Genomic DNA, 20,948 nt, shown 5'->3' on the forward strand with positions numbered 1-20,948 from the left:
CTGCCTTGGCTAGCCCTAGACATTTAACAGAGGAAGCTGAACAGGAGTTACAATTTGCTAATCAACAAATAAAAAGTCAATTTGTGTATAGGTATGACCCAGATTTACCATTCACTCTTTTGATATTCAATACTCTGTATTCTCCAACTGGTGTCACAGCCCAGCAGGACAAACCTTTGGAATGGGTCTATTTAAAACATAAAAACAACAAAACAGTGACCCCCTATGTAGACTATTTAGCTAATCTTATTACAAAAGGCGTCTGAGAGTGAGATCCATTTGGGGTTATGACCATCATTTAATAGTCCTTCCCCTAACAACCCAGCAATTTGTTAAAACTCTCTCTCTCCCTCTCTCTCTCTCTCTCTCTCTCTCTCTCTCTCTCTCTCTCTCTCTCTCTCTCTCTCTCTCTCTCTGTCTCTCTCTCTCTCTCTCTCTCTCTCTCTCTCTCTCGGATACCTTGCAATTGACACTGTCTGATTTTCCAAATGTTGTTGGCTGTCACTACCCTGCTGGAAAGCGATGGGATTTTTTAAAAAGAACTCAGTGGGTTATTTCGGATGTGGTGTTAGCCGAGCCGATTCCTTCTGTGCCCACATATTTTGTTGATGGTTCTGTAACAGGGTGGTCCCCAGGAAAGGGGAGAAGATTCCCCCATTTTGGCTCTCTGCCAGCTCGCAGCGAGACTGGCCAGCTCTGAGCGTGCCTTTGGGTTTCTAGGTCGGCGGATAGGGTAGGATGGATTTAAGACTTTATTTCCCTATTTTCTCCCTGAGTTGTACATTTTCCTTATTTCCTTTTCCCTTGTAAATAAACCTTTTATTAACTTTTTGTGTGTGCCTGTAGTGGAGTATTAATAAGTCCCTTTTAAGCGCGCGGGTGAGGACCCACAGGCAGGCAACCCGTTTTATATCGGGTTGCTCCGTAATGGTATCAATGGTCCTGGTGTCAGGGTCATCTTGTCTTTTTCTATGTGGGCTTCCTCATTCCTGGCCTCTGCATCCACCTTTCACAAATGGGGTTTAAACGACGGGAAAAAAAAGTGGTGTCCGTTTGCTAAATTTGATTAGCCGTCAGACCTTGGGAATTAACCCCAGAAACGTGAGGTTTGCGGAGGACGGGAGCACAAGCAGTGCACCGCTGGACTATAAGTCTAGTTTGCTGCAACGGAATTGAATATCCACTATGCAAACGAAGGGCTTTAGTGTGCAAGTGGGCGTGCTCATCCTCTGGGGAGCTAAAACTAGGGAAGGCTTTTCACTTTAATTTTTTTGAATTTACCACAAAGGGAGCCCTACTCTTGGGCAGATAAACATTTTGCGAAGGAACAACCCTCCGCGCAGCCAATTTCAGTATGGGTTCGTGTTCCAAGCCAGAACAATTGGCCAGCCGCCCTTTTAATCTCGTTAGGGAGAGGATATGCTTCTGCTGTGTTTTTTTTTTTTTTTTCCAAGATTGACTGATTGACTGATTATTTATTTATTTATTTGTGTTACATTCTAAAGTACAATGTTGCAAGAAAAACAATTTGTATGAAGTTAGACTCTTTTTTGGCAATATCATCTGAAGGACCAATGACAAAACTATCATTATATTCATTTAGGTAACCTTTAGGCACTTCTAGAAATTGAATGTTAGTCTGTCCTTTTAAGAAAATCTACCTGCAATTGAGAACTGATGGTAGTTAATTGCCTTGATAAAATGCAAACTCCAAGGGAAAACCAGGTTTTAGAAAATTGTGTCCCATCACTATGAGCTTGACAACTTTCTGCACCAACTAATTTTTCCTTTGGGATATTTGGAATATAAAACAAATATGATTTTTAAAATTTGCTTCTAGAATAATAAACATGATGATCACATAACATACTGAAACGATTTACTTTTAAAAATCATTTATTAGTTCAAGATCTATTAATATGCAGGAGAGGTCTATGGAATTAATGTAACAGATTAGAAACATTCAGTGGTAGTGTTTCAGGCTTTTCTTTGTGAAAAACTACTGTAGGGGTAGGAAGGACCACTGAGCAGGTTTTCTAAGATCCCATGCAGATGGGGTAAAGGAGGGAAGAGTCATGGAGACCTCAATGGATTTTGCAGGTCTTTTATTTAGATTTACCAGGCATATGGCAGGCAGGGGTGCTGGGGGGCCAGGAGTCTGGCAGTCCCCCGGGGCCCCAGCAAATCCTCACTCTACCTGGGCTCTCTGGTGTTCTCTCTGTTTCTCTTCTTCTTCTCTCGGCTTCTGTTCTTTCTCAGCTTCTGCTGGTGTCCCCATGATGCCACCCAGGTGTACCCACTTGCGCATGCCCACATTCTATTCCAGGTGCCCACCATCAGGCATGCATTCAAGGACCACAGGGTTCCCTCATCTATCCTAATGGCGGGAGGGCAGAAAAGCCTGATACTTTTTCCTTACCCTACAACTACCAATTGTATAGTTTCAACTTATTATCAAAGTAGTGACAAAGTTGAATACTCACATTTATCCTAAAAGATTATAAAATGCAACTCCTACATGTTTCTTTAAGGCTGTATTTTTTTATTGACCAACCAAAACAAGAGACTAAATGCAGAAGAAAATATGAAAATTCAACTTCTAATGAGACAGAGAGGACTCTCGCTTAACTGTAAACTGTAAAAGGTACACTTCTCACTAACATGATTATTTTCTCAAAGCTATATTTTTTAAAACAGTTATCATGCAATGGATTATTAATAATATTCTAAATGAAATAAAACCATGTTTAAAATATTTTATTCCGTGTATGGTAAATATTAATAGCCACATAAATTTATATTTGGGGCCTCTCAGGTGGCGCAGCGGGTTGAGCGCAGCGCTGTGAAGCTGTCTCCAGCCCCTGCAGTGCCGGTTCGATTACAGGCTGCCCAGAGCGCGTCCCACATGGCAAAGCAGACCTCTCCTGTCTCGCCTGCTGCTCCCCTCAGCAGTGTTCAGTCCTTCTGCCTGTTCCGCTCCCCACTCTGTCTCTGGTGAATCCTCTCACCCTGCCGCGCCTCTGGCCTATACCCCAGCTCTTGTATAAATAAAATAAATCTTTGTTAAAAAATTATACTTGGCGGTCCTTGGGAATTTGTAAGACTGCGCGTGCAGAGATCCTGAGACGAAAATGTTTGAGAATCAGTGGCGCAGTCCCAAGGACTGACAAAGGTCTTGGTGCAGAAGAGGAGGGGGGGGGGGGAGCAAAGTCCCAGGTCTTGGGTGAGGCCCTCAAGTCTGGGTCCCAGGCCCGAGTCCCGGGGTGGCGTGAGGGTAGGTACTGAGGATTCCACAGATCCCCGCAGCTTCACTTCCGTGGCTCACTGGGCCCTCCTGGGCTCTGACTCACCCCAGTTCTCTCTCCCCACTGCCTGGAGGTCTCCAGAGCAGCCAATCAGCAGCCCCGCGGCTCCGGTTACAAAATCTACACTAGCCAGCCCCGACACCCAGCGTTTCTGGCCGCGTAGGTGAGGGCCATGGGGCCCCCGTCCCTCCTGCTGCTTCTCTTGGGGGCCCTGGCCCCAGGGGAGACCTGGGCAGGTGAGTGCGGGTCGGGAGGGAACCCGCCGCTGAGGAGCCCGGGGGGCCCCGGGTGACGACAGCGGCACCTCTGGACCCGGTAGAGGCTCGTTTCCGCCATCGCCGCCCGCCCAGGTGTCCCCCTCGACCCCGCCCTGGCCCCTTGCTGCCCCTCCCCGCCCCCGTCCCCTCTTGCCCCCTGAGTCCCAGCCCTTCTGGTTCCACCGCCCCTTAACTCTCTGGGGAGCCCTCTCGCCCCCGCCCCTCCCGCCCCGTCTCCCCAGCCCGGGTCTCCCTCCCGCCCCCAGGCCCCCACTCCCTTAGGTATTTCTCCACCGCGATGTCCCGGCCCGGCCCCGGGGAGCCCCGCTTCATCGCCGTGGGCTACGTGGACGACACGCAGGTCGTGGGGTTCGACAGCGACTCGGTGGATCAGAGGGCGGAGCCGCGGGCGCCCTGGGCGGGGCAGGAGGGGCTGGGGTGCTGGGCGCGGGAGACGCGGGCCGCGAAGGCAACGCACAGACTTTAGGAGCAAAGCTGCGCGCTGCGATCCGCTACCACAACCAGAGCAAGGCGGGTGAGCGGCGTGGCCCGAGGGGACACCCACACCCCCAAGTACTGGGGAGTAACCCCAGACCCCGCTCGGAGCGACGCCCTTAGGCTGGTGGACCCGCCCGACCCTCGACTGGGGACGAGCCTGCTGGACGTGGCTCCCTGTGGTCATTTTCAGTTGAGGGTTATTCCCCGCGGGGGGCGGGCGGCCACGGTGAGGCTGACGCGGGCGGGGACAGACTCTCACACCCTCCAGGAGATGTACGGCTGCGACGTGGGGCCCTACGGGCGCCTCCTCCGCGGGTAAAGTCAGAGATCACACTTTAAGAAACATGGTCCACAAGCTGAGTTCTGAAATTCTGTTATGTCAGCAAACAAGAGAGTATATTACCCGGCAATCCACTCTTGGGCATCTATCTATCCATGAGATATGGAACCATCAAGGAAAATAACTGTATGTTCTACAGTGCTCATAATGGCACTATTTACAATGAGCAGGGCCACTGATAGAGGACTGGGTCAAGATGTGGGCTACCTGCACTATGGGATGGTATTCAGGCATAAGGAAAGGTGAAAAAAGACATTTTCAGCAAAGTGGAGGAAGTTTGAGAGAACTATGTCTGGTAAAGTAAGCCAGAGTGACAAAGAGATATGCTGGACATTCACATAGTGATGATTTGATAAAGTAACATACATAGAAAAAGTAGTGGCCATTAACAAGCACCATGAGGGCTCCAAGGTTTACAGCAGGGAAAGAGGCAAAGGCATAAGGGATCTAAGGGATAGTGGTGGGGAAAATAAATAAAGATGAAGTCACAAGGAAAACTGGAATGTTTCTGTACTCTATGAACATATGAACACAATTTGTGGAACATAGGAAAAGCAGAGTTACAGGGAAATTTAGATCATTAAGTGGGTAAGAGATTATGACAAACAACTTAAGCAATAAATTGGAAATGAAATGGATATTTACCCTAAAGACACAAATTACCAAACTGAATTAAGAAAAAAAATAGGAAACTTAAATAATCCTATTTGAATTAAAGTAATTAAATCAGCAATTTAAAAAATGTTGCACAAGGAGAGCCCCAGGCTTAGATGGCCTTACTGTGAATCCATCAAATATTTAAGCTTTAACACCAGGACTACATGAGCTGTTGGAGCTGTTGGAGGAGGGAGAAACACCCTCCAAATCATTTCATCAGGCTGTTAGAGACTCATGTCAAAACCAGACAGATGTCAAAAGGTAACTTCAGGCCATTGTCTCTTCTGCATCCTTAATGAAATATAAAAAAATTTAAGTGAATACATTAGGACCATTAAGTTTTATCTCAAGATTCAAGTTTGAATAAATTTATAGACATCAATGTACTGTATTATATTCATATAATAAGGAATAACTATAGGATCACTTCCATGAAAAAATGGCATTTTCAGTACTTAAAACCTATTTATGATAAAAATAAATGTCAGCAATGTTGGAGTAACATAGCACTTCTTCAAGTTGAAAAAGGCCATCTATGAAAAACCTACAACTTACATTATACCTCATGGTGAAAACTGAATGCTTTCTACTTAAAATAAGGAATAGGAAGGGGATGTTGATACTCACATTCAATTGCACATTGTATAGAGATCAAATATAGAACATTATGAAAGATAAATAAAAGTACCATGGATAATAAAGATGAAGTAAGTGTTTAAGTTGTAGCTGACAAGATCATGTACATAGAAAATTCTAAGGCCAAAAAAAGCTTCTAGATCTAATAGGTGACTATACCAAAATGTGGGGTAGGTCAAGGTCAACTGTATTTCTATGTACCAATGATGGAAAATTTAGAAAAATGGACAAGTATAAATTCCATTTATAATGACATCAAAATGAAATACTTAGATATAAATTTGAAGAAGTGGATAAGATTTGCACACTGAGATCTACTTAGTACCATTGAGAGAAAGCAAAGAATTATCACGTAAATGGACAGATATTCAAGGATTGTGACACTCCATGTTGTTAAGGCCTAATTCTTCCAAAATTAATTTTTAGATTAAAAGCAATTCAATCCTGAATCTGAGTGCCAATCAACATCTTTGTAGTTGTTTTTAAAATACATTGACAAACTGTTTTCCACAATTTTTATGGAAATACAAGGAAATTTGAAAGATCAAGATTTTTTTTTTTTATAAATTTTATTGTTATATTCCCCATACAATTGCAGCCCCCCATTCTGACCCCAATCCCTCCCCTCCCGCCCCCGCCCCCCTAAAAGTGTCTCTGGTTCATAGTTTTTTGTTGATTTTCATTTTCACTTTCTTATAGTTATTCATTTTCCTGGTCCCTTATTTAAGTTTTCTAGATTCCTGCTATGAGTGAGACCATCCGGTATTTTTCTTTTTCTTTTTGGCTTATTTCGCTGAGCATGATCCCTTCCAGCGCCATCCATGTTGCAGCAAATTGCATGTGTTTATCTTTTTTGAATGCTGAGTAATATTCCATGGTATATATGTACCACATCTTCTTGATCCAGTCATCTATTTTTGGGCATTTGGGTTGTTTCCAAAGCTTAGCTATTGTAAACAGTGCTGCTATAAACATAGGGGTGCAGGTGTTCTTTGGAATTGATGTTTCTGTGTCCTTTGGGTAAATACCTAGGAGTGGAATTGCTGGGTCATATGGAAGCTCTATGTTTAGTAGGTCCAGAAATCTCCACACAGCTTTCCACAGTGGTTGGACCAGTTTGCACTCCCACCAACAGTGCAGAAGAGTTCCTTTTTCTCCACACCCTCGCCAACATTTGTTGTTGCTAGTTTTTTTAATATGTGCCATTCTCACTGGTGTAAGATGGTATCTCATGGTAGTTTTGATTTGCATTTCCCTGATGACAAGTGATGTTGAACATTTTTTCATATGCCTGTTGGCCATTTGCATTTCCTCTTCAGAGAAGTTTCTTTTAAGCTCTTCTGCCCATTTTTTGACTGGATTATTTTCTTTGTTGTTGTTGAGTCTCATCAGCTCTTTGCAGATTTTTGTGATCAGTCCTTTATCATTAGTGTTGGGTGCAAAAATGTTCTCCCAGTTGGTGGGGTTTCTCTTTGTTTTTGTTATTGTCTCTTTTGCTGTGCAAAAGCTCTTTAATTTGATATAGTCCCAGCTGTTTATCTTTGCCTTCACTATCACTGCTTTGGGTGATGTGTCTGTAAAGATGTCTTTGATGTGCAAATCACGTAGTGTTTCGCCTATATTTCCTTCTATATATTTTATGGTTTCAGGTCTTATGTCTAGTTCTTTAATCCATTTTGAGTTGATTTTTGTGTATGGTGTGAGGTGGTGGTCAAGCTTCATTCTTTTGCATGTAGCGACCCAGTTTTCCCAGCACCATTTATTGAACAAACTTTCTTTGCTCCAATGCATAGTCTTTGCTCCTTTGTCAAAGATTAGTTGACCATAAATCTGTGGGTTTATTTCTGGATTTTCTATTCGATTCCATTGGTCTGTATGTCTGTTCTTGTTCCAATACCATGCAGTTTTGATGATTATGGCTTTGTAGTATAGTTTGAAGTCTGGGAGTCTGATGCCTCCATTCCCTTCTTTTTTTTTCAGGAGAGCTTTGGCTATTCGGGGTTTTTTGTGATTCCATATGAATTTCATCAATAATTGTTCTATTTCTTTGAAGAATGACATTGAAATTTTGATTGGAATAGCATTGAATCTGTATATTGCTTTTGGAAGGATGGCCATTTTAATAATGTTTATTCTTCCAATCCATGAGCAGGGGATGTCTCTCCATTTCTTTGTGTCTTCTTCTATTTCTTTTAACAGTGTTTTATAGTTTTCTTTGTATAGGTCCTTTACCTCTTTTGTTAGATTTATTCCCAAATATTTGATTTTTTTTGTTTCAATAACAAAGGGGATGGTTTTTTTGATTTCTTCTTCTTCAGATTTATTGTTTGTGTATAGGAAGGCTACTGACTTTTGCGTGTTGATTTTGTATCCTGCCACTTTACTGAACTGATTGATGAGTTGAATTAGCTTTTCTGTGGAGTTTTTGGGGTTCTCTATGTATAATATCATATCGTCTGCAAATAGTGATAGTTTGACTTCTTCTTTTCCTAGTTGGATTCCTTGGATGTCTTTCTCTTGTCTTATTGCCCTGGCTAGGACTTCCAGTATTATATTGAAAAGCAATGGTGAGAGTGGACATCCTTGTCTTGTTCCAGATCTTAATGGAATTGCTTTCAGCTTTTCACCATTGAGAATGATACTGGCTGTTGGCTTGTCATAGATGGCCTTTATGATGTTGAGGTATGTTCCTTGTATCCCAAGAATTTCAAGGGCTTTTATCATGAATGGGTGTTGCACTTTGTCGAAAGCTTTCTCAGCATCTATTGATATTATCATATGGTTTTTATATTTCTTTTTGTTGATGTGTTGGATAACGTTGATTGATTTTCGGATGTTAAACCATCCTTGTGCCCCTGGAATGAATCCAACTTGGTCGTGGTGAATTATCTTATGGATACATTGTTGGATTCTGATAGCTAAAATTTTATTGAGGATTTTTGCATCAGTGTTCATTAGGGAGATTGGCCTGTAGTTTTCCTTTTTTGTGTTGTCCTTATTCGGTTTTGGTATTAGTGTAATGTTGGCTTCATAGAACGTGTTTGGTATTGTCCCTTCCTTCTCAATTTTTTGGAAGAGTTTGTGAAGGATAGGCACTAATTCGTCTCTGAATGTTTGGTAGAATTCATTTGTAAATCCATCAGGTCCTGGGCTTTTGTTTTTGGGGAGGTTTTTGATTACCATTTCAATTTCGCTAATTGTAATTGGTCTGTTTAGGTGTTCTATTTCTTCTTTATCTAGCTTTGGGTGATTGTAGAGTTGTAGGAATTTGTCCATCTCCTCTAGATTGTTAAACTTGTTTCCATATAACTGTTCATAGTAGTTACTGATTATTCTTTTGATTTCTGCTGTGTCCGTTGTGATTTCTCCTCTTTCATTTATGATCCTGTTTATTTGTGCTTTCTCCCTTTTTTCCTTTGTGAGCCTGGCTAGGGGTTTGTCTATTTTATTGATTTTTTCAAAGAACCAGCTCTTGGTTTCATTGATCTTTTGGATTGTTTTTTTAGTTTCAATTTCATTTATTTCTGCTTTGGTTTTTATTGTTTCTTTTCTTCTACTGGTTTTGGGGTTTTTTTGTTGTTCTTTTTCTAGATCTTTGAGCTTCGAGATTAGGTTGTTTCTTTGCGTTCTTTCTTGTTTCTTGATGTGAGCTTCTATTGCTATATATTTTCCTCTTATTACTGCTTTTGCTGCATCCCATACATTTAGGATATTGGTGTCCTCCTTGTCGTTCAATTCAAAAAATTTTTTAATTTCTTCTTTGATCTCCTCATTAGCCCAATGGTCTTCCAGTAGTGTGGTTTTTAATCTCCATGAGGTAGGAAAGTTCCTTGCCTTCTTTTTATGGTTTATTTCTAGTTTGATGCCTTCATGGTCAGAAAAGATGGTTGATATGATTTCAATCTTGGTGTATCTGTTGATGTTTGTCTTGTGCCCCAGTATGTGATCGATCCTGGAGAATGATCCGTGTGCGCTTGAGAAAAATGTGTACTCCGTTTTTTTGGGGTTTAGTGTTCTATAGATGTCTGTTAAGCCCAATTGCTCTAGGTCTTTATTTAGAGCTTTGGTTTCTTTACTTATTTTTTGTCTTGTTGATCTATCCATTGTTGATAGTGGTGTGTTGAAGTCTCCCACTACGTATGTGTTTTCTCTGATGTCTGTTTTCAGAGAGGACAACAGTTGTCTGATATATTTTGGTGCTCCTTCGTTTGGTGAGTATATGTTAATGAGTGTTATTTCTTCTTGAAGTATTGTCCCCTTGATCATAATGTAGTGACCATTGGGGTCTCTTTTTATCTTTTTGAGTTTGAAATCTGTTTTATCTGATATAAGTATAGCTGTTCCTGCTTTCTTTTTTGGTCCATTTGCTTGTAGGATTGTTTTCCATCCTTTAACTTTGAGCCTATTTTTATCTTTTGTAGCTAAATGTGTTTCCTGGAGACAGCAAAAGGTTGGGTTTTGTTTCTTAATCCAGGCTGCAACTCTGTGTCTTTTTATTGAAGAGTTTAGTCCATTTACATTTAGAGTTAATATTGATATGTTAACATCTGTATTTGCCATTGTGTTTGTCTTTCCTTTGATTTTATTTATTTATTCTTTTAATAACTTTTTTTTTTTTTTGGCCTTCTTTCATTGTTATTCGTCGCTCTGAGGTTCTGGCTTTAGGACTCCTTGTAGTATTTTTTGGAGTGGGGGTTTAGTTGCAATGAAATTCCGGAGTTTCTGTTTGTCTGGGAAGGTCCATATTCTTTCTTCAAAGAGGAAGGAGAGCTTTGCGGGATAGAGTATTCTTGGTTGGCATCTGTTTTCTTGGAGTCTGTTGACTATGTCCCTCCACTCTCTCCTTGCCCGTAGTGTTTCTTCGGAGAAGTCTGATGTCAGCCTGATTGGTTTTCCTTTGAATGTTATCTGTTTCTTCCCTCTTGCCAGCTTCATTATTTTTTCCTTGTCCTGGATTCTTGGGAGCTTTACTATTATGTGTCTTGCTGTATTTTTCCTTTCGTCGTGGAAGTTTGGTGTTCTTCTTGCTTCTTGTATATCAATTTTCAGCTCCTTCTTCACATTTGGGAAGTTCTCTTCAATTATCTCTTTGAATATTTTCTCTGTTCCTACATCTCTCTCCTCTCCTTCTGGTATTCCTATAACTCTTATATTTCCTTTCCTCATGGAGTCAGATAGTTCCCGAAGTCTTTCTTCGTTCTTTTTCCTTCGTACTTCTCTTTCCTTTTCTGTTTTGGTTCTTTTTATTTCTGTGTCTTCAAGATTACTTATTCGTTCTTCCATTTCATCTATTCTGCTTTCATTGCTTTTCCCAGTATTCTTTAGTTCTTCCATTAATTCTTTGATCTCCTGCATTTCTTTTACTTCCCTCTTTAGGGACTCAATTTCTTTCTTCTGACCATTGTTTTCCCTCTCTAGGGACTCAATTGCATTCTTCTGATCGTTGATTATTTTTCCCTTATCATTGTTTTCCTTTATGACTTCTGTCAGTTTTTTAATCACGGCAATTTTAAATTCTCTTTCTGGAAGGCTCAGAAATTCTTCCAAGTTATTGTCGTTGCAATCTGGGGGCTGGCTTTCTTTTTGTGGTGTGCTTTTTCTCTGGAGAGTTGCTAGGTTGCGTGTGGTTCTTCTCTTCCCTACTGTCTGTTTTCTAATTTGCTGTATGCGTTGGGACACTGTGTTGTTGGGACTTGCCGGCATCTTGGGTGGGCTTCTCTGTTCCCCTCTGGTTCTTCCAGGAGTCATCTGTCAGTTTCAAGCAGTCTTTATTGGAGAAAGGTCCCTGTTCTAAAATGCCGATGTGGGGACACACTCCCCTGTGCGCCTGGTCTGCCCCGGCGGTGGGTTCCTGCTCCCCTCTGGGCTTGGACTGCAGGCCAGAGGGGGTCTGGCGTGGGCGAACTTCCCCCGCTCACCTCTGGCTCCTGGGGAAGCCTTCTGCAGGTAGTCTTTACTGAAGAAATGTCCCTGTTCTAAAATGGTGATGTGGGACACACTCCCTGCGCTTCTGGTCTCAGGCACACTCTTCTGCGCGCCTGGTCTGCCCCGGCTGTGGGTGCTCGCTCTCCCTGTGGGCTCAGACTACTTGTTCAGAAGGGGCCCGGTGTGGGCTAACTCCCCAGCTGGCCACTAGCTCCTTCAGTAGCCTGTGCTGGGGTCAAGTCGCTAGGTGGCACCAGAGATCTCTCCTAGAGCCCTTGGGGAGCTGATTTTCCACCCCGTGGGACAGGGAGCAGAGCGGGGATGGTAGGGTACACCTCAACGGCTTTGGGGTGCTGTGTCTGCCTTGTGCCCCACCGTCGTGGGGAACCCATGCCCCTAATTTCGTGTCCCGGGTCTCAGTTCCAAAGCCCTCAGTTCCAGGACGCGGGCTGTAGCCCAGATCAGTGGCGCAGGAATGGCGCCTTTTGAATCCCGCTCCCCTGCCTGGGCGCCTTGTTCCTGCTCACTCAGGGAGGGCCTCCGCCCGAGTCTCAGTTCCAAAGCCCTCAGTTCCAGGACGCGGGCTGTAGCCCAGATCAGTGGCGCGGGAATGGCGCCTTTTGAATCCCGCTCCCCTGCCTGGGCGCCTTGTTCCTGCTCACTCAGGGAGGGCCTCCGCTGTCTCCCCGCAAGCCTAGGTCGCAGGCGCAGGGGCCTGGGCAGCTGCAATCCGAGCGCCGCTTTCGTGCAAGCTTACCGGGAGGCCGGGGCTGTGTGCTGGTGCTGGTCTCCTCCTGGTGGGCGGGGCTCTCTCTTTAATGGCGCCTGGAGCTCACCTCCGCGGCGGATCCTGCAGGGTTCGCCTCAGCTCCCGTTCACGGGGTGTGGTGGCTGAAATAGTTCCTTTCCACTCACAGTCCCGCTTGCTGCATCCGTTTTTCTTGTTGGGCGTTTTGGTTTGTTGTTTCCCTCGTCTCTGCCGGTCGGAGAGTGCCGCCTCTGTGGGCGGGGGAGGGGAGCAGGGTTCTGCGCTTCCCTCCCTTCTCGTCCTCTTTTATGGCCACTTTTTTCTTCGGGCAGTTTGCTGGAGTCGTCCGTTTATCTTCTGTGTCCCAGTTCTCACTGGGACCTGCCGCTTTTCCTCCCTATTAACTTTTTTTAATGGGAGATCTTACTCGCAGCGTCTCCTCGCCGCCATGTTGCTCCGCCCCCCCCCCCATCAAGATTTTTTTAAAAAGAGAAAATCTTGGAGGAGGCTCAGCACCTGATTTCAAGACTTAGTATAAAGCTCAGGGGATCAGAATGAGTGTGGTGTTGGCACAGGCATGGTCTAGGCCAGTGGAGCAGAATAAAGAGTGTGTGGTGAGAACGTGCAGATACGCTCTTGAGAAAATGCAGATAAACTTCTGAGAAAGGCAGTCAAGGCGATTCGGTGGGGACGCAATGTGGAAACTAAGTAGACACAGGAACAGACACCCTCGCCACACACTAACTGAAATGAAGCAGAGACCTAAAGATAAAAACTAAACTCTGCGGTCCAAAAGTAGTATAATTTAACCACAGATGTAATTTTACACTTCCTGTAGACACATTTAAAAGGAGAAAAATGTAGTGGGTGAAAATAATATTTTATAAAGCTCTAAACAATGCAAAATGCTTACTTTCACAAAGATAAACAATAGAAAGATTATGAGATATTTTACATTCTTTTCCTCATATTTCACCTTTCTTGAAATCACTGTTTCACGCCTGCAAAGGCTAGAAAGTCCTCATATTGCTGTCCTGCCACATGGTGGCTGGATCCTCTCCACTTGTAACAAAAACCTCCCCTAGACTGAAAACTAGGAATAGGCGGAATTTAACTCCAATCACCCTTTGTTCTCTCTTCCCCAGATGCTTCCTCATGATGAACCCTTACTTGGCTCTACCTGCATTCCTGGAAACTTGGAAAATTGATTGTCACATCCCTAGAAAGTTCTCTGTCTTCTGGGGTTGGTAGTGGCTTCAGAAACAAACATCCCCTGATGCTGAGAAAACACCCTGCAGGGCAGTCACACCCCTTGGCTCCTGTCACTTAGACATGAGCACCTCCTTGGGCCTCCAGATGTGAATCCCTGCCCCTCCCTCACATTCCTTCACCCCTTGTCATCCCAGCACTCCCCCATCTGGGGGAGTGAGTTGTTTGGGGTGCTAACCCTGCTGACTCCTTGAGAGCCTTCTCCAATAAATTTTTCTGTTCAAAGACATTTTTTGGGGTTTAGAGTTTGGCTTTGTCTACTCCAGGGAAAGGCCTAGTTGTGTCCTTTACAAGGTGGTGACTTCGCTCCAGATCCAGGGACTTTGGGATTTGTGACCACGTCAGATCCCTGACCCCTCACACTGGGTGCAAGAGGGGGTGAGCACAGACACGGCTTGGGTGGACCCCTCAGCCTCCCCTTCCTCTCCCCACTCCCCTCCGCTCACAGCCTCATCATCTACCCCAGTGTCCGGTCCTTCCTCTCCCCCAGTGTCCAGCACAATGGGGAGCAGGTCAAGAGACTCACCCCTGACCCCACAACTCTCTGCAGGAGGTGCTTCCTGAAGTCTGCACCACCCCCTGCCCCCTGCTGCAGGCTCAGGGCTTCCCCAGCAGAGCCAGGGCAGTGGAGAGGGCAATTCTAGAACACTCTCCTCCCAGTGACACAGGACTCACTGCTCACCTCCTTCAGATGTCACCTATGTTATGGTTTAGTTTCATCTGACCTTTTGTTTTGTTTCTCCTTATTCCTCAAATGTGTGAAATCATCTACAATCTGTCTTTCTCTTTCTGATTCAATATTTCACTCAGCACAATCTTCTCCAGTTCCATCGATGTTGTCACAATTGGAAAGATTCCATCTACATGTATAGCTGGGTAACATCCCTTTGTGCATATACCACCTCCTCTTTTTCCACTCGTCTCCTGTGGACACTTAGCTTGTCCCCACAGTGTGGCTATTGTAAAATGCGCTGCAATTAACAGTGTCGTTGCAGTTTGGGGGATTAAAAATTAAAGTGTCATTTTCAACATTTTGAGAATCTGTTACCGCAACCCAGCTGCTTCAGTGGTGGGAGCTGGCAGGAGCAGCGCAGTTTTCTCACCCTGCTGCTCCACTTCAAGTCAGCTGTGGTTGTGGCTCCTCAGAACCCAGCAACCACCCCCTCATGGCAGTTGTGGCCGTTGCTCCTCAGAGCCCAGCAACTGTGCTGTTACTACCTGGATCATGGCTGGACAATCAGGTCCGAGCTATGAGCTCATTGGTGCTATAGGATCCAATCAGCATGAGGACGGAAAAATGGTCCACCCAGACTTGTGGGTGTGGCACCCTGAAAGAGGATATAAGCCAGCATCAGAGAACCCTTTTGGACAGACTGTTTCAGCCTCCAAAGAAAGAAGGGCAAGACTCCATTCCTGGCCTCTGAAGAAAGAAGAAGGACCAGAAGCTGAAAGAGGAAAACAAGCATCCAGCAGCTGACCTCTGAGGGGGAAGAGAAGCCAAAGCCCTCTGTGAGAGACTGGGCCTGAGAGGAGCACTGAAGGCTTGGGGCCTGATGTCACAAAGAGCTGTTAACATTTGGTGTTAACAAAATGTTCGCCTCGGGGGACAAGAAGTAGTGACCATCATTACTGGCCAGTGCTGTCGGCAGTCCTGGTGACAGGTGGCTGGTACTCTGCTTGTACATCTGATGGGCACTATCTGGGTGACAGTGTCAGTCACTTGTGGCTACAGTGAGCTCTTTGTTTGCCCTGCTCATAAAATAAAGTCCATGGTTGTTGTCCCTGAGCCTGAGGTCTTTTGCAATTATGTACTGGTGTGAGAACTCAGAGGTCTGTCCTTTTGTTGGACACTGTCCTTCATTCAGCTATCGCCCATAGGCCCCTGTTATGAGGGTGTTGTATTGCTACAGCCCATGGTTTTGGCTCTGGTCTCTTGGGGCTTTTTGGCAGCTCTCCTGTCTTGGAGCCCAGGCAGGTGGATAGCCACTCCCGCCTATCCTGGCATCCCATCATCCCCCTGCCCTTACTGCCCCTGTTTCAAAACCACAGCATTATTATTTTTCCCACAGGGATTGGACATTCCTAAGGGCTATTTTTAAAATAACATCATTGTTTTAAAATAGCTTGTAATTTATGGAATAGTTGAAAATCAGTACAGAGTTTCTATAATTCCCACATTCATGTCCCTTGTTGCTAACATGTTATGTCATGATTTTATTTGTGCAGCTAATGAAGCAATATTGACACCTGATTACTAGAATTCATGCTTTATTTGGCTCACAGATTTTTTTTTCTATCCCAGGCTCCTGTGCTGATACCGCATTTATATGCAATAAATAAATGTGGAATCTAACTCCAACCACCTTTTGTTCTCTCTTCCCCAGACGGGTCTCCTAAGGCTCCTCTGGCTAATCAGTCTCTTAGATTCTCCATGTGTTTGAGGGTTTTGACATTTTTGGGGGCACTACTCAGCTGTTTTGTGAATGAATTTGAGTTTGGTTGACTGGGGTAATGGGGTTGGGGAGAAAAAACAGAAACATGAAGGGCCCTTCTCAGCACAGCGCCCTGGAGAGTCACCTGCACCTGCTCCTCACTGATGATGTCACCTTCCCCCCCTGGTTGAGGCCATGTGATGTTCTTTTTTTCTGTTCTTTTCCACACTGTAGTCTGTGGAAAGAAGTGACAACATGCAGTCACAATTAAAGGTGTTTTTTTGTTAACATTTGTATGCAGGTTTGTGTAAACATAAGTTTTATAATGAATTGGGTAAATACCTAGGACAGTGATCAGGAGGTTTTAGGGTGAGTCTGTGTTTAGCTTTATAAGATGATGTCAAATATTTCTCATAGTGACTGTGCTACTTTCTATTCCTGCCAGCAGTGAGTGGGGGGCCCTGTTGCTCCACATCCTGGTCAGCTCTTAGGGCACAGTGTCCCCCTGGAGGTTTCACTGTCCAAGATTTCAGTTTTCCACAATCAGCTGGTGCCCAAAACTTTGGTAAGCTATTTAGAGAGACATCATATTCACACAACTTTTATTAAATATGTTGTTAAAATTGTCTGATTTTATTTTTAATTATTAGTATTAATCTCTTACTCTGCCTAATTCATAAGTTAAGCTTTATCATGTGTACATGAGGAAAGTCTCAGTATGTACAGGGGAGGTTCAGGTATCCATTGAGAGTCTTGGAATGTATCCCACATGGATAAAGGGGGGCTGCTGTACTGCTTTTAGAATTTAGACCATCTAACAGGTGTGTCATAGCATCTCCTTGTTGTTTTTATTCCCATTTCCCTAAAAACATGATGTCGATTATCTTTACATATATTTGCCATCACTAGACCTGTCTTGGTGTCTGTTTAGAGTTTTGCTCATTTTTAAAGCTTTTCTTCCTTACTGTTGAATTCTAAGGCTTCCATGCATTCTCTAAAACATGTCTTTTACCAGTTACATAATTTTCAAATCTTTTCTCCCAGTCTGTGGCTTGAGCTCTTTTATAAACCAAACACTGACATCCAGGCATCAGCTGCAGTGGTTTCAGAGTGGAGAGGACTTGGGAGACTGGAGTAAGATGTGACTTATTATTTTTATGTATTCTTGAGTTGTTTTGAATTCCCTTGTGTGTACATGAATATTAATTATTATTAAAGTAATTATTACAAAAATAAATTACACGAGAATCCTTGACACTATGAAGCACTTGACAGATCCCCCTCAGTCATGTGTTCTCAGGCTCTGAACCTCTACTCTAGGACCCCCCATCTTGTCACCGAATGATTTTGCCTTAGAATTTCCACCTGACAAAGGTGGGCTGGGTGGATGGACACACTTTCCCACTGAAAAGAGCTAAAATGTGAGATGCAACCCATCTTCTTAAAAGCTCAGAACTTACAATATAGTAATAAATGGCTATACTCAGACAAGAAGGGAGAGACCCTGCATGAGCCCCATAGAAAGCAGCGTCCTGAGGAGGGAGGAAGGGCTGTGAGGGCCCCGCCCAGAGCAGACACAGAGCCCAGCCCTCAGCTGGGCCTGTCCCTTTCAAAATTGAGGAAGAGATATTTTATTCTGATTAGATGTATATGTATAATATACAGTTTATATGCTAGAATGTATATTCACTGTAAAAACACATAAAATGTTACATATGGGAAAGTAAAAGTAACTGTAGTCCTCACACTTGAAGAGATTTTTTCATTCTTTCCCTGTCTGTTGTAGATCCTGCTGCTGCTGCTGCCTAAGTCAGTCTCTCTCTCTCACTCTCTCTCTCAGTTTTTGGCTACAGAGCCCAGTGACTTCAGCCCTGCAATTTCCAGATGCCATTGCCCAGATAAGCTCACTGTCACCCTAAGAGGGCTCTTTCTCACTTCCTCCTCCCTACTTAGCCCCTCAGCCCTCTACACTCTTCACTCTTAGCTGATGAGTTGATTTCCTTTTTCTTCCATAAAAGATGAAGCACTCAGGTGAGAACTGCACCATCACCCTCACACTGCACTTGGATCCTCTGACTTCACCCCAGTGATGGTAGAAGGTCTCCTTCAGTACAAGGTCACCCGTCAGCTTGGGACAGGAACAAGCCCCTCTGTTCTCTGGGTTATCAATTTCCTACTCTCTTCTGGCTCATTCATCCCTCTACAAAAACATGCAGTAATATTTCCCATTCAAAAAAAAAAAAATCCTAAGTCAACCAAACAATCTCTTTACACAGTAATCTACAACTTGATCCCATGTCTTCTTTGAACAAACGTCCCTTTTTCTATGATACTCAGTGAACAATTCCTGAGAGTCTTTGCTCTCACCTGCTGGGTTGTCTTTTTATTTTTTCCAAATCAACACATATGTGAATATCTAGACACACACACACACACACACACACACAGAGAGAGAGAGAGAGAGAGAGAGAGAGAGAGTTTACAGTCCCTACTTCTACAAGGCTTGTTATGAAGACACAGGTCCCTATTTTCCATGACCCACTTCCTGAATCTCAGAAAGTTTGGTTTCATTGAACAGATTCTGTTTTTGTTTCTTCAATGTCTCCAAACACCATGTAATAATATTTTCTTTGCTTTTGAGTTTTATGTCTCATCTTTAGTGAATCAACTTTTTTTTCACAGAATCATGTCCTCTGTAATATACTAATTTCCATCAATTCAATGGGTAGTGTTTGTAGTTTGTTTCAGAACATCTTATTATTTAATATCATTATTAAAAATTTCCCATCACTTAAACAAACTGAAAATTCCTCTCAGTGATGAGAAAATATATTATTGAGCAAATGAATATAATAAAGATCCAGAAGAACTTCCAGCCCAGGTGCAATGAACACCCCAAAGCAGGCATAATCAACAAGTTTGCTTACTTACAGCTCCTTCCCTTTCCATATTCATGGCCAGGGCCTCAGCACTCTTATTTGCAAGGTCGGGCAGGCAGGAGATTCCCCCCACCCCAATGCCTGCATCTTGCCCACCTTGCCTTGCCCCCCTTGTCTGGGGACTTTGCCACAAATGGTTGTGCCTGCTGAAAAAATGATGTTATCTGCTGCAGGGAGCCTTGATGCCCCAGCCAGATAAGACACTGGCAAGCAGCTAAGCTAAAGGGCCTCACACCGTGGGGCCGAAGCTAAAGGGCCTCACACCGTGGGGCTGAAGATTTAACATCACTTCGTTTTTTGTTCTTGGTCATAAAAAGAGAAAAATTTCTCAGAAAGTACACTAGGCAATAAATTATATGTATCACTATACTGCAAGCAAATGGCACGGAAAATTAGCTGTTTAGAAATTAGTTATTACACAATTTGGTCCACTTGACAATGGGAGACGATTTATTGTACATGCCTGACAAGCAATCCAGCACAATAATTATAATAAGTCCTTCTTTTGCTTTTTTAGAAGTTTCTTAGGAAAGTTTTTAAATGAAGTTAGCTGTATTAAGAAGTTTCTAGATAGAGAACCCTGCTAGCTGATAACCAGAAAGCAGCTGGCCTCCTGCTGAAGGCCATATGAATAGAAGAGTCTTTGGATGCTTAGGCTTTTGCTGATCGGGGTGCACTGGCGGCTATCCACTGTCTTAGGTAATTGTCTAGCTGAAATAATGAGTTTTAGTGTAAGGTTTAGTTTTTTATCTATTAACCTTGAAGGCTACCGTCTAGCTGAGACCCATAGGAGCCAGTAGTCTATGGGAAAATAATACACTAATTGTTTCTGCTTTGTACATGATGATGCAATTTTTCTGCTTGCTAAAAATGAATAAAGACAGACTTGCTGGGTCCCTCAGCAGAAGATACTTGTACCTCATCGAGTGTCAGTGTCTCCTCACTACCTCATTCCCTTCCCCTTAGCCCTTAAGTTTTCTCCGATGCCATCTCATCCTTTCAGGAACCCCTGACATGACATTTTGGAGGCTGGTCCCTGGCGGTTATCAATGTAACAGATATGGAGACAGTGGTGCACAAAAGGAACCCTTGGTCTTTAAACAGGTGCTCAGACCTTACAGGGCTACCCAGGTCTGGGACCTCATGCATGAGTCATAAAGCTTCTCCTGATCTCACTATTCCTAAAGCACTGCTTGTTCTTTCTCTGCCTGGGTAAAGGCCAGAATTTATTTCTACAACATTTTGGTGCATTGTCCAGGAAAGAAAAGTGCGTTAGCCCTTTGAACCAGGGGCTTAGGAGGATGCAAGTGGGGGAGGGGAAGGAGAGCCAACAAAGGGGATGCATGCTCCTCTGAGGACTTCTAGGAGTCTCTGACTTGGCTGCTCTTGCCCAGCCCCCTTCCAAGCAGGACTTCCAAAGGGCTGAATGAGGCAGGACTTAGGGTCCATGTCGGATCAGGTAAGGTCCCAGGACCCTGGTTCCCATGTGGCCTGCCCAGAGTGGTAGAAGGAGAGGCTGATCACCTCTCAGGGAGAACTCGAGGATCTCATTTGGTTATGGTCGGGAACCTTGGAGCTCCAGAAAGGGAGGGATGGGATGGTTATAACCTCCAGTGTGTGTGTGTGTGTGTGTGTGTGTGTGTGTGTGTGTGTGTGAGAGAGAGAGAGATGTATGTGTGAAATCTCCACAACTGCAGCTGTGCAGATAGATTGGGCTTTATCTGTGGTTCTGTTGACAAGACATATGGCTGATCAGTGACTGGACTTGTTAAAATCTCCGAGAGGGGGATGGCCAGGAAAGCATCTGTGTGCTCCCCCTTCTCTTGCTGCAACACTGAAAACAATAGGAGGGAAATGGAGCAAACAGGCAGTCCTCATGACCACGCTTTAAAAAAAAAGGGGGGGTCCTCCCTTCTGGGCCAAGGGGTTAAGCACTGCACTA

This window comes from Talpa europaea (genome assembly GCF_964194135.1).
Source record: "Talpa europaea genome assembly, chromosome: 2".
NCBI lineage: Eukaryota > Metazoa > Chordata > Mammalia > Eulipotyphla > Talpidae > Talpa > Talpa europaea.